The following is a 12,636-nucleotide window of genomic DNA, read 5'->3' on the forward strand; positions in this document are numbered from 1 at the left end:
ACCCTTTAAGGCTGCCTTTATGAAAAGTAGCGAAAGGAACTACTCTAAAAAAGAGAAAATCTGTATGTTTGTTTTTTAGCGCAGGCTATTGTGCAAGCTCTAGAAAGACAACAATTAAATTGAATTATAACAGATTCTATTAAGTGGGAAGCAATGTATTTTCACAACTAAAGCTGTTAAAGAGATATTTATGTGTGTTACAAACAGCACATGCAATTAGCTTCCTGAAGTTCATCAAGTGTTTTTAAAAAGATGAGGAAATGCGATTAAATAAAGTAAAAGAGTTGGGGCTTAGGCTTGCTCTGTTCAGGTTAGTAGACTTCATACTCTGGTACAATTTGCTATGAGGCAGGAATTTGAAGGGGCTAGTAAGTGTAGTGTGTAAGATTCCTATATGTTATCTTCTGACGGTGTTTGTTACAGAAATTGGCTAGAAATCTAAAAGGTTTGTGGAGTTGCTGGAACAGACTATATGGTACTGATTAAAACTTTTACAGAGCCACTGTAGGTGACATTTTAAAGACTTGTATTTAGACATGCAATATATCATAAGGCAATATATAGGCAAACTGTATATATAGTGCATTTAAAAACATTAGAATATTGTGAAAAGTTTTTTTCTCTTATTTTATTTCAGAAAGTGAAATTGACTCTAAATGCATGACATGTAGACTGAACTATTTTAAGCCTTTGTTTGTTTTCAATTTCAATGATTACAGATTTCATCTTATGAAAGTATGACCCAGAGAACATGCAAACTCTAGGCACACAGATCCAAGGCAGGAATCCAACCGCAGCCATAGATGTCCAAGGTGACAGTGTCCACCACCAAACCACTGTGTCGCCTAATCCCATATTTGTTCAGGCATAATTTCAACGTTTTAAGTATTAATATAAGATGTTGAAAGTCCACACTTTTGACTTCATTCAATCTTACTGATGCAGCAACGCTTTTTTGAAAGATATCGTATAGAATACAGCACCATCTTGTGGTTAGATTTTTTAGTGGTTTGATTTTTCACTTGCAATTTTACAAGTGACTTAGCAAACGTCTTTGTGGAAAAATGTAAAGAAATAGTGACTAATCAATGTGTTGTTAATCACATATTAGTCACTATTTCTTACCATTTTTATACAAAGAATTTTATGATTTCATAAAATAATTTTCATTGCATGATTTATTATATCTGTAAAGCTGCGTTGTGACAATTCTCATTATTAGAAGCACTGTGAATGCGAATCGAACTGACTTTAATTAAATTAAATAAGATTACATTACCCGTAGCGCGTTAATGCGTTGTGAATGTTGACCAGAGGTCCTACGATGGTTATAAAAATGTTGGACTACAGAGGTTCCTAAATGGACGGATTAAGTTAATAAGAGTGGAGGCTCTTAATTTTTTGCCCCAGACTACACTTTTAAAACATCAGCATCCTCTTCCTGAATTATGAGTATTGATTGCTTCTCTGGATCCTACAGTATTATACAAGAACACGGAGTGAATCTGTTGTCCTTACACTATTGCACTTGACTGAGTCTGAGATTGATGTGCGCATGTGTAAAAAATAAATAAATAAATAAATAAACTGCGCATGCGCGTTGCAAACCCGACAGGGGACGCGGAGCAGCTAGTAAGTGATGGCTAAATGAAGCCTTCATGAAACCTTAAGGCCTTCCAGCCATTAGGTTCACAAAAGGGTTTAATTCTCGAGGCTTCATTTGCACACAAACGCCCCAACTGGTCGAAGAATTTAAGACGAGCAGATGTATTCGTAGTCATTTAATCAGTAATATAATGTACTATTATCCTCTCAAAGTTGTCTTGCCCTATGTTAGGCATGGGAATTATACGTAATTTTGATTAAACTATACATTTTTTCTATTGTAAGCACAAGATAATAGCCCATTTAAACCATCTGTTGTTTTTTCTTCTATTAACATGCTTGTGCGTTTTCGTAAATGGTGTTTATTATCATATTATATAGACAGGTTTCATATGGGAGAGAGGGACAGTGATGTTTTCCAACTGGGACAATGTTACCAAGAAGATGAAATAATAATAATAATAATAATAATAATAATAATAATAACACAAGCTTAGTCGATGAGTTTGACAGGATGTGATTAACTCAGTTTTCAAACTCAGGCAGTGTTACTAAGAAGAGGAAAGAAGAGAATGGCAGTACATGCCATTGCGCAACTGGTTGTTGTGTTTACTGGTTGTTTGTGACACTTTATTCATTTTATTTAGAAACAATACTACCTACGAATTGTGCAGAGATTTTATATCTTTATATATAATTAGTTATTAATTTTATTTATTTTGTTTGCACAGATATTTACAAAACAAGACAGTGAACACAAAGCACAACACAGCAAAAGACTTATAATACTTAAGAAAATATACATCAGCAATAACTTTCAGAGCATCTTAAAAAACCGAGCTTGGGCTTTATATCTGTCTCTACATGGCGGCAAGATACGAACCGCTTCCTGAACCGCCAATCGCAGCGAGGCTTCAACGTCACTCATGACGTCAGACGCCGTAAACAATACAAGCCTCGAAACGCGCTTCACTAAATAGTTCCTGGATTTCTCGACACACGCTTCGAAGCGTCGGCACAGCACGCCCCCTTCACTACAGCTAGTGACAGGGTCGGTGCCGTGGTTACTTCCGGATTCCCTGTGAAGCAGAGGGGCTGAAAATGTTACTGCAGCGGCAGAGGCTCGGGAGTTGCAAACGCTAGCCTACGGGACAGCAGCGTACATCCACACCGGCATCCGAGCAAACACTTCACAGTAGTTTTGTCACTTATGGGTTATCGCTAATCGGGTTTAATGTTCTAACCGGCGTGTCTTTCACTCCGTAAGTCCATGCAGCCTGACTCTTATCTCATCCGCCTTCTGGGATCTGGACTGTCACATCTCTGTATCGGGTTGGTCTTGCTCTGAATTGACACAGGGACATTTTGCGAGTGTTGGACGCAGTGAGGACGAGTGTACACTCGCCCGGTGTGAGGTGTCCTGTAGGATAAAGCGAGACTAAACAGGGGCTCGGCAGGACATCTCTCTCTCCCTCTCTCCCTCTCTCTGCCCTCAGCAGCACCATGGACTGGCTAATGGGGTGAGTTCAGCATTCAGTCCTCAGCACGTCTCACTGTGTTTCCGGAGGCTGGAGATAAGAAGCTCCTTACTGGCAATGATAACGTACACATCACACAAAGTCGCGTAAACTATCAAAACTATATTCTCGCCAAGGTTACTCAACTGTCCTATAGACAAACTGCATGTTTTTTTCCCCTTCTTCTGGGCAGCCTGGAGTCCCATCATCCTGTACCATGCTGACACTGTGTTTAGTACAGTACAGTAGTATACATGACATCCGACTTTAAAGAAAAAGGGCAGTGCAGGTACAGATGGCTAGATAAAAAAGCTGTTTTAGAGTTACTTTTGTATTTGTACAGGTAAATCTTATAAGACTACATCTTATTGTTCTACATTCTCGGATTGGAATACACTACCAGTCAAAAGTTTGGACACGCCTTTTATTTCTGCTGTCTTTTCTGATTTTTATTTCTTTCACAATCCAAAATATGCAACAATTTCCTCGGAACATTTGATATAATAACATGTTTCTGCTAATTATACTCTGTGAAGCCTTCATAACAGCTCTAATAGAAGGTGCTGTTAATTGGTAATTGTTGAGACTGGTAACTCTAAATGAACTTCTTTGCAGCAGAGGTAAGTTTTGGTCTTGCTTTCCTGTGATGGTCTTCATGAGATGGACTTCGTACAGTACTATTCTTACAAGAACTATTCCAGAACTGCTGACCGTCATGTTTTAAAATGACAACAGACTGTTGTGTTGTTACTTACTGTAATTACCTAATGCCATACTTTTTATAGAAAATAAATCCAAACCTGTGTCAAAACTTTTGACTGGTACCGTATTTGTCTAAAAACAAGCGATTTTCACTAATTTCATGAATTCTCAACACTTTCTGACAGTTTATACTGAAGTGTTTTGTAGGAAGTGGAAGTGTGCCATGTCTTATGTTTTAGTATTCTAAAAACATCATTTAAACCTCTGCAAGTAATTAGAATAGTGTGTATAGTTAGTAGTAGTAAGTACATGAATAGTCAAGTGTGCTAAACTTTTTATTTTAATTTTGAACGGCATAACTAGCCTAAACATTGAAAACCATTTTTTTTTTTTTATTTACTGTGGTATATTCACATATCATAACATACCTAAAAAGGTTTTCCACTCTCAGTGTTAACCTGCTTTAACATCTGGCCAAGTGTTTAATTGGTGTGTTTGATCAGAGAAACACTAAACTGTACTGGTTAGGAGTAAATATTCTCTTATGGTCAAAAACATTGTTATTGTACATAAGTTTATTCATGATAAATTATATGGCTCACAAATAATACACACAATACATGAGTCAATGTGTGAAATAGGAAGTCATTAATGCATTGACAATACAGGTGGAAACATATACAATACAGTTGCCATCACATCTGCCTACATTTCATGACTAGAGTCTACCTTATTTTGACTAATGTATTGTATATGCCTTTGCTGTGAAGGGGAAAAAAAGATTGTTAATTAGCAGCATGATGATGCAGTGGGTAACGTTGGCACCACGGTCTTGTTACGAGTCCAACTGTTCTATTCATCTTCTTCCCATGTTCAGAGTGGGTTTCACCCAGATTCTTCAGTCCCTACACATCTATGTAGCTTGTTTATGGTGAACTGTGCTGGACTGAGGTTTCATTCAGGCTTTGTTCCTACTTAGTTTCCCAGAAAATTAATCTTGGCTACAGATAGATAAAGTAAATACACTTGTCATTGGGGTTGCTTGGGGTGGCACCATCATGAACATGATGAACATATATTATGTTTTTTTTTAACATAGCATTGAATTCTCAATGATCTCTGAAAATATTTAACATATTAATAATATGTCTATTAACATTAAGATAATTAAGATGTAAATAAATTAACTGTGTATCAAAGCAATATTGTTTGCACTGCTGACCTCATATGACCCCTTCAAATCGTCTGGCTTTGTCTTATTTACAACAATATTTTGAATGAGCAGAAACTGCAATGCTATCAAGTCATTTTGTTTTAGTGTAACTGTTTCTGGAAATATTATACTGTATTACAGTCAAGAGATCCTGTGATGTTCTGTTAGTCTTATTGTACTACTACAGTACTTTTCAGCGTTGATTTTAATGTCATGATTAGTCTCGCTTCAGAGGTGATTGTATCGCTTCACAGCACCACTACAGAGGTATAAGATTTCAGATCTCTTGATCATCATATGTAGGTCTGGCTATTACTAATGTTTTGCTAATGCAGAGGCACCTTAGAGAAAAGTTGTCTGAGGTTATTCATATAATAGTGCAAGATCAAATTTCATCTATTTGAACAGTGTGTATTGAAATATTCAGCAGTTCAGTTCAGTATATAGATCTTAGTATGTGTCAATGGATTGTTTGTATGTGATCTTAGCAGCTGATGTAATCCTTATTACAAGAAGGTTAAAGTACACAACCAAGTTAACTAAAGTGCATAATCCCAAACATGTGAAATATGACCTGATGGCGCTCAGCCTTTGCCTTTTTTTTATTTTATCTTGTTATCAACCTTATGTACCTAATGTGTGCTGTTTTAATTTTTTTCATTATTGAATTTTCTTGTATCACCGGGGCAGGATGTGGCCACAGTGGCAGTTTGTCGTGTCTATATTTTAGTTTGTGGTATCACACATACCGAGTTTCACAAACATGTCATGCTAGCTGTGTGATCTGCTGTGGAGAAGCCCACACAGGGTGTTACATCACCGGTTAGATACACGGATGAAAAAAGGTCCTTTTCTTCACATGTGTTTCCACCCAGAAGGCAGATGTTTAATCCCCAGCTTTAAAGTAATGGATGTTCATGTCAGACTGGGCTAGAGACTATTGCAAATGTATGCCGTGTCACAGTAATACATTCGAATATTTGTCTTAGAGGCGGTGCAGTGATGACTGCAAGCTCAGCCGAATGAAAAGTCTTGATGTGAGAGAGTGCTTTAAGTGTCAGCAGCACTGTAGTTAACACAGCCATTTTACATTTCATCACCAGAATTCAGTCCAGTAGTGTGGTATGTATGTGCATCTACAAAAAGCCAAATGCTAAAGATATCGATCGTGAATATTGTGACTCCATTTTAATTCAATTGCTTTGTGAGTGAGGCGGAATAACTGTGATTTACTTGTGTTCCTTGTGTGCCAAAATAAATAAGGGTGGAGAAGAAGGCCTTGCACCCATATCCGTATAGGCGCTGATGTGTTTGCGCCTATGTGTGTAAGTTAAGTTATTATGCTGCAACTGCTCACTTTTTGCTAATTAACCAGCAGCAATGAAATTCTGGTGAACTCATCCCACAAATTAAATGTAAACCCATTAGCAAATAATTAGTATTTATTATCACCAATACTGTTTAGGATCAGAGCAGACCTGCTGTGCTTTCTAATCATTCAATGTTTTGTAGGGAGCACAGTACGTTGTAAGGCTGCAGGATAATAATGTTCCAAGACATTTTCTTGCTAAGGAACGTTATGCCACAACAGAAAGCCAGACGGAAAAGGTCGGCTTTCTTCTGCAGGGCTTAGTTGTGTGATTTTACTGCACTGCATGTTTCTTTCCCTGTACCGGATGTTTACCAGAGAGATGGGGGGAGGGAATGTCCGGTCTTCTGTGCAGCCTTTTCAAAGAACAGTGTCATTAACCTTACGTGATAATGGCAAGGTCAGGTATTGTTAAGGATTTTCACAAGTTAATTTCATCATCCAGCTGCAGTAATGGCATACATCTATATTCTAACACCATTACACACTCAGCATATCCTGTGTGCTGCAGCCAGTGGTGCATTTGATAGCATGCATAGTGCAATGTAAATATCTGTTTATTTGCCTTGCACTTGCTATCCACAGAAATAACAAACTAGTAGCTTTGCTTCTGGTTAACTAAATAATCCTATACCTCCTTTGACTAGCTCTTTGTGAGACTGAGATGTATGGTAATCAGTTTGTGAAACTTGTTTATGAAATGTGTGAGCGAGAGTGCTGGGAGGTTCTGGCTTCACGTTTATCACAGCACAGCAATTCAGCACTCCGACGAAAATAAAGAGGTGACGTTAAATCCAGGGGAAGGAAACACTCTCGGGCTGGGTGGAGGAAAGCTATTGTTCTCAAAACCGTACCTTAAGGGCACCATGTCAATTCCTTCAACGGCCATGGCATTTGTCAGGGAAAAACTATGTTCTGTTAAATCAATCTAGATGCTTTTAACTTCAGCCTAACAATACCTGATGTCTTATCTGAATGGAATATTGCTGATGGACAGCCGATTACTAATGTAGCAGTACTCTGCTTTTTTTTCTCCTGAAGGTCTGAAAGCTAATCTGACTCATCGCTTTTTGATGGTCTAGAATTACGTCAGGGCACTGCGACAATGCGAGTGTGTCAAATATAGTGCAGTTTTACTGTGTCAAGTTCAACAAGCTCAACATTTATTCTCAGGCCACATAGTACATAATGTACGTTCTTAAGAACAAGTGCTATATCGGGTACGGATTTCTTTCTAAATTCTTTCTAGTTGGTTTGTTTAAAGAAGAGACACTTTATTACTTTAGAAAAACTCTGTTGTTGGTTTGATATGATTTTCCTGGCCTGCGGTGGGTGCTGGGAACATTTTGGATGGACTGCAGTATTTAACGTTCTACTGCAGCAGTTGTGTCGTCCTGTCCTTGCACTCTGCACATGTTTTCCTTGGCATTGCTGTTTTCATCCAGAGTTTGCTATATCGTACATAACTGCCCTGGAGGGAACTTGCAATGGCAGAAAATCTTTAAAAGACTGAGGTTTGAGTTCTTACACAAAGTCCAGTGTCTTTAGTTTTTGTTCACTGTGACAGCATTTAAAAAAGTGTCAAATAACGGACTATTACGGCCATCTACTACTGTCTAGTGCTGCTGAATATAACAGCTGTTTAAGCCGCAGAGATCAGAGTTCAGTTTGCACTGTAGCTTGACTGCCTAACCACAACGGCCTCTTTAAACTACGAGCAGCTTGAGTGTAAGAGAAGCAGTATAACTGTCATTCGCAAATGGATAAATTAGGTTCTAAAAGCCTGTTTTATTGCAGCGACGGCCCGTGTGGTCTTATTGTTCTTCAGAGTATAAGTTATGAAGCACTGGCAGTCAATATGCCTCCATTCAGTCACTGCAGCTTGGAGTCCTTATTTATGATGAGCTTGTTTTGCTTTAGCTGTTGTAATAATTGGTTACATTTAGTATTGGGAAAGATGGTATATGCAAAAACTCTGCCTAGAGTATTACAGTAGCTGTTAGCATCCCCTTTTTTTATTAAATGTTGACTAGCCAGTTTTGTAGTGTATAAATCTTCAGGCTTAGATTTTGCCCTTGACATAAAATTCTCTGGTTTATCATGCATGCTTATTTTTATTTTTTTATTTTTTTGAAAAAACTATTTAAAGAAATTACTTGTCATTACTTGTCATATTCTAAAGATTGTGGGTGGCAGGTAGCAATGCTGCGTCATAGTTCCAGGGTCTCTGTTGTGAGTTTAAATGGAGCTTAAGTTTTCCTCCCACCTCCCAAAACATCCTGGTAGTGCAAATTGCCCCCTGTGAATGAACATGCATGTGTAAATTGCCCTGTGTTGGACTGGCATACCAGGGTGTGTACCTGCCTCCCACCCAGTGTTTGCATGCTGTTTCCACCTCAGCCCTGATCAGGAAAAAGCTGTAACAGAAGATAAATGAATGAATGACGTAAAGCTTGTATTGATTTCTCTTTTTTTGTCAGACATGGCATACTGTAGCTTGGTAATGAGAACACTTTGGATATGTGATGCTATAATGAACCTCCTGAATGTACTCTGGGAGCTACACCATCAATTACACCTTTAAAGACAGTATGAAATTTGGATGCATTTTATAGCATCCAAGTATACATTATTTATACAGCTTCTCTTATGCAGTGGGAGCCTGGAGCATATCCTAGGGAACTTGAGGTACAAGCGCGCACACACACACACACACACACACACACACACACACACACACACACACACACACACACACACAGATTGGAAATGTCAGTCAGCCTAAATGCATGTCTTTGGACTGTAGGGGGAATCTAGATTACCCAGAGGGAACTCACCAAGCACAGGGAGAACACACAAACTCCACAAGCACTTTAATCCCCCTAACCCTTGAAGTATGAGAACACAGTGTTAACCACTATGTCACCACGCCACCCCATGGCCCTCTATTTTATAAGTATTGTCAACCTTGAAATGATCTATCAGTTAATAAATTAGCTTCTTTCTGGTTATAAATGCTTGAAAAGTAAGAAATTTGAACAGTTTTTATTTCTTCTTAGTTTTGCATTTAATCTATAAATGAGGTTATTTTCTATAAATGAGCTAAAAAGGTTATTGCCTTTCAAGCATCCTTCCAACTGTTTTTTTTTTTATTAGAAAAAAGGGTACGAAGATTCTCTCAAACTGATTAGTTCGTGGTTGCTGCACAATTTCACTTACTGTGAAATAAGTTACTCATGATTTACATAAACATTTTAGCTAATGATATATTTCTAAAATAATGATTTTTAGTTATAGTTATAATAATTTGTGCAAATATACCGAAGAATTTTGGGCAAGACTCATGGCTATATTCTTACAATATATTTTTCACCACTTAAAGTTGCTTTTGGTAAAATAGTTTGGCAAACAACAGTTAACTATAAATACAACAAATACAATGAATAAATTGGCTGTAATTGAAGAGCTTTTTCTTTCCTTAGGATATTCAATTTTGAATGTTAAAAAGCTTTTAGGCTTAAATCTTTTGCCTTGTTATTCATCTAAATTGATCAGCCTCTTGCTGCATTCAGTATAGCTTCTGCCTTCAGTACCATGATTCAGCTTTTTAAAAATGCACCATTGTTTTCTCAGTATGGAAACCTCATGCTGTGAAGTTTGCATGCTCGGCTTGGCTCTAAAGGAGGAACAAGGTCCCCTGATCAGCATTATGCAAGCAAAAAAACAACAACAATGTAATAGAGCAACGAAACATAAATACCGATTCATGTAGAAATCAATATGATTCTGTTCAGGTAAGGGCTTGTCAGCTTTGGGCACACTATATTCCATGGTCTTACTTGATTTTTATGACGCAATAATTTGCATGTTATAACATGAATATAATAACAGTTGATATTGAGATGCATATGCTACTCATGATCTGTAAAGCCTTCATAACGGCTCTAATCTGAGATGCTGTTAATTGGAGATTTTTGAGGGTGATAACTCTAAATGAACTTCTCTGCAGGAGAGGTGAGTTTTGGTCTTGCTTTTCTGGAAAGGTCTTCATGAAAGGTTTCATCATAGTGCTTGATGGGTTTGTAAATGCACTTAATAATACTGTTTTTGCAAGAACTTTTCCAGAACAACTAAGACATTTATGGTTTAAAATAACAACTGACTGTAGTTGGTGTTGTTCTTCTTCTTCCTTTATTACAGGTTAGAAATCTCCAGTAGTATTTTAGAATATAAAAAATAAATTACAAAACAAAACCCATAGAATTAGGGGGTGTATCCAAACTTCTGATTAGTACGACAGCCAGACAGACAGACTATAGAATTTTTTTTATATATTTTTAGAAACTGCCATATCCAAGTTGGAGTCCCAGTTGACCAGGATGCTACCCCAGGACGCTACCTGGGGGCTACCCTAGTTTTTCCTTCACACTCACTCACATATACATTCATATCTAGCATGAATTTTAGAGAATTCAGTCCACTAACTGACTTTCTTTTGCATATTGAAAAAACATGTGTACTGTAGCTCTCAACTAACCTGAGCTTCTCTCAACTCTAGACCCCTGGAGCACTGAAGCACAGACACCACACCAGACTAGTGATCCACACAGTTTAAATTTTTAAACCTCAGACAAATTTTATTTTCACTGCTATAGCCTGAAACTTGCCTTGCTCAGCCTATTAGCTGATTATCAAGTCCATTGAGAGCTGATTCAGGGGAACAAATGAGCTGTGTGTAAATGAACTCCTTCACTGGGGTTGAGCACTATTTCTTTGCACGAGGGCTGAGGACGAAACAGTGGCTTTCATGCTGTCGGATTTCTAATTCAGAATCACAGAGCATCTACAGCCAATTTTTTACTGTGTTTTTAAAGTCTTACTTAGATAATAATTAATACATGTGGTTGGTGTTATATTAAATTTGTTTGCTTTAACACTGCACACAAATAAATGAAACAAAAAGCCATGGTGAAAGTCATTCACTGGTCAAAAATAAAATAATCATATAAAGTCACTGGCAAATAGGATAGATATGAAAAATCCATAGGAATACAAAAATAAATCACCCAGGCCTGGAGAACATGGAGCTAGTTTTAAAGAATGTCTTTTGTTTACATTCTCTATTTTGCTTTTTTTGTTGCACACTAAACCACACCAAGAATAAAAATGCACAGCAGGGTTTGATTCAAGTGGATTAAATGCTACATTTAAAAGCACCCGTCAAAACTAAACCACCACTTGCCATGTTGCCAGGGTGTATCCCCAAAACTAAATTTAGAATTATATGCTTAGCTCTTGGCACTGGGTTCTGCTGCTTAATGTAGGGTTATGTTGTATATCCTGTTTCCTCCTCGTTTACGTGATATTGGTATGATATATAAATCTATGAACTGCAACAGAACCCTATCCACTTCCTTCCCTACTCGCACTGTTTGCAGCCATGCATAAAGCTTTTACACATCCCAGTTCATGTTTGAACCTGATCTGGTGGATGTGTGACTGCATGTTTAGACTAAAGAGTTTAAAAAGGGATTATTAATTATTCCGAAGAATGTCTGCTGGATTTCCTGCTGTCAGCAAACTCTGGGGAGCAACAGAGGCGTTCTGCTGATGTCTGAGGCCAATAGTTCTGTTCTATATTTAAAGACTTTGGGTTTAAAGTTAATGTTCGATGAATGTAATAATGTAATAAGTAACATATGATACAAATAATTGGATTTATTGACTTTCCAGTTTCTATCCTGGGATATTTCATGTAAGTGAGATATATTTAGAGGGGGTCATCAGACTTTTGGTTCTTTTTGGCAGCAAGAACCATGAAACACATAGAGATTTCCTCTCTTGGATCGTAAATTGAGTTCAAGTCATGCTCAGAAACCTATTAAGGAAGAGTGTGTCTAAACAGTAAGGAGTTATTGGTGCTTCAAAGCAGTAATGGCATTTTAAACCTTGCATTTGAATTGAGAGGTTTGGATGGTGTAAGGTCATGTAATAGCATGGTACAATGGTCAAGCCCTGAATTATGATCACTTGCAAATTTCTTTGTTTTTGTTTAGTGATTTATTTTCTACAACATTACTGGGGATTTCAAAACTGAGAAATAACACACATGGAATTGGGTAATTATGTAACAACAACAACAACAACAACAGTCAGTTGTTATTTTAAGACACAGAGATCAGCCTTTCTGGAATAGTTTTAGCAAGAACAGTGCTTTTCGAAAAACGCAT

Source organism: Clarias gariepinus, chromosome 2 (assembly GCF_024256425.1).
Source record: "Clarias gariepinus isolate MV-2021 ecotype Netherlands chromosome 2, CGAR_prim_01v2, whole genome shotgun sequence".
NCBI lineage: Eukaryota > Metazoa > Chordata > Actinopteri > Siluriformes > Clariidae > Clarias > Clarias gariepinus.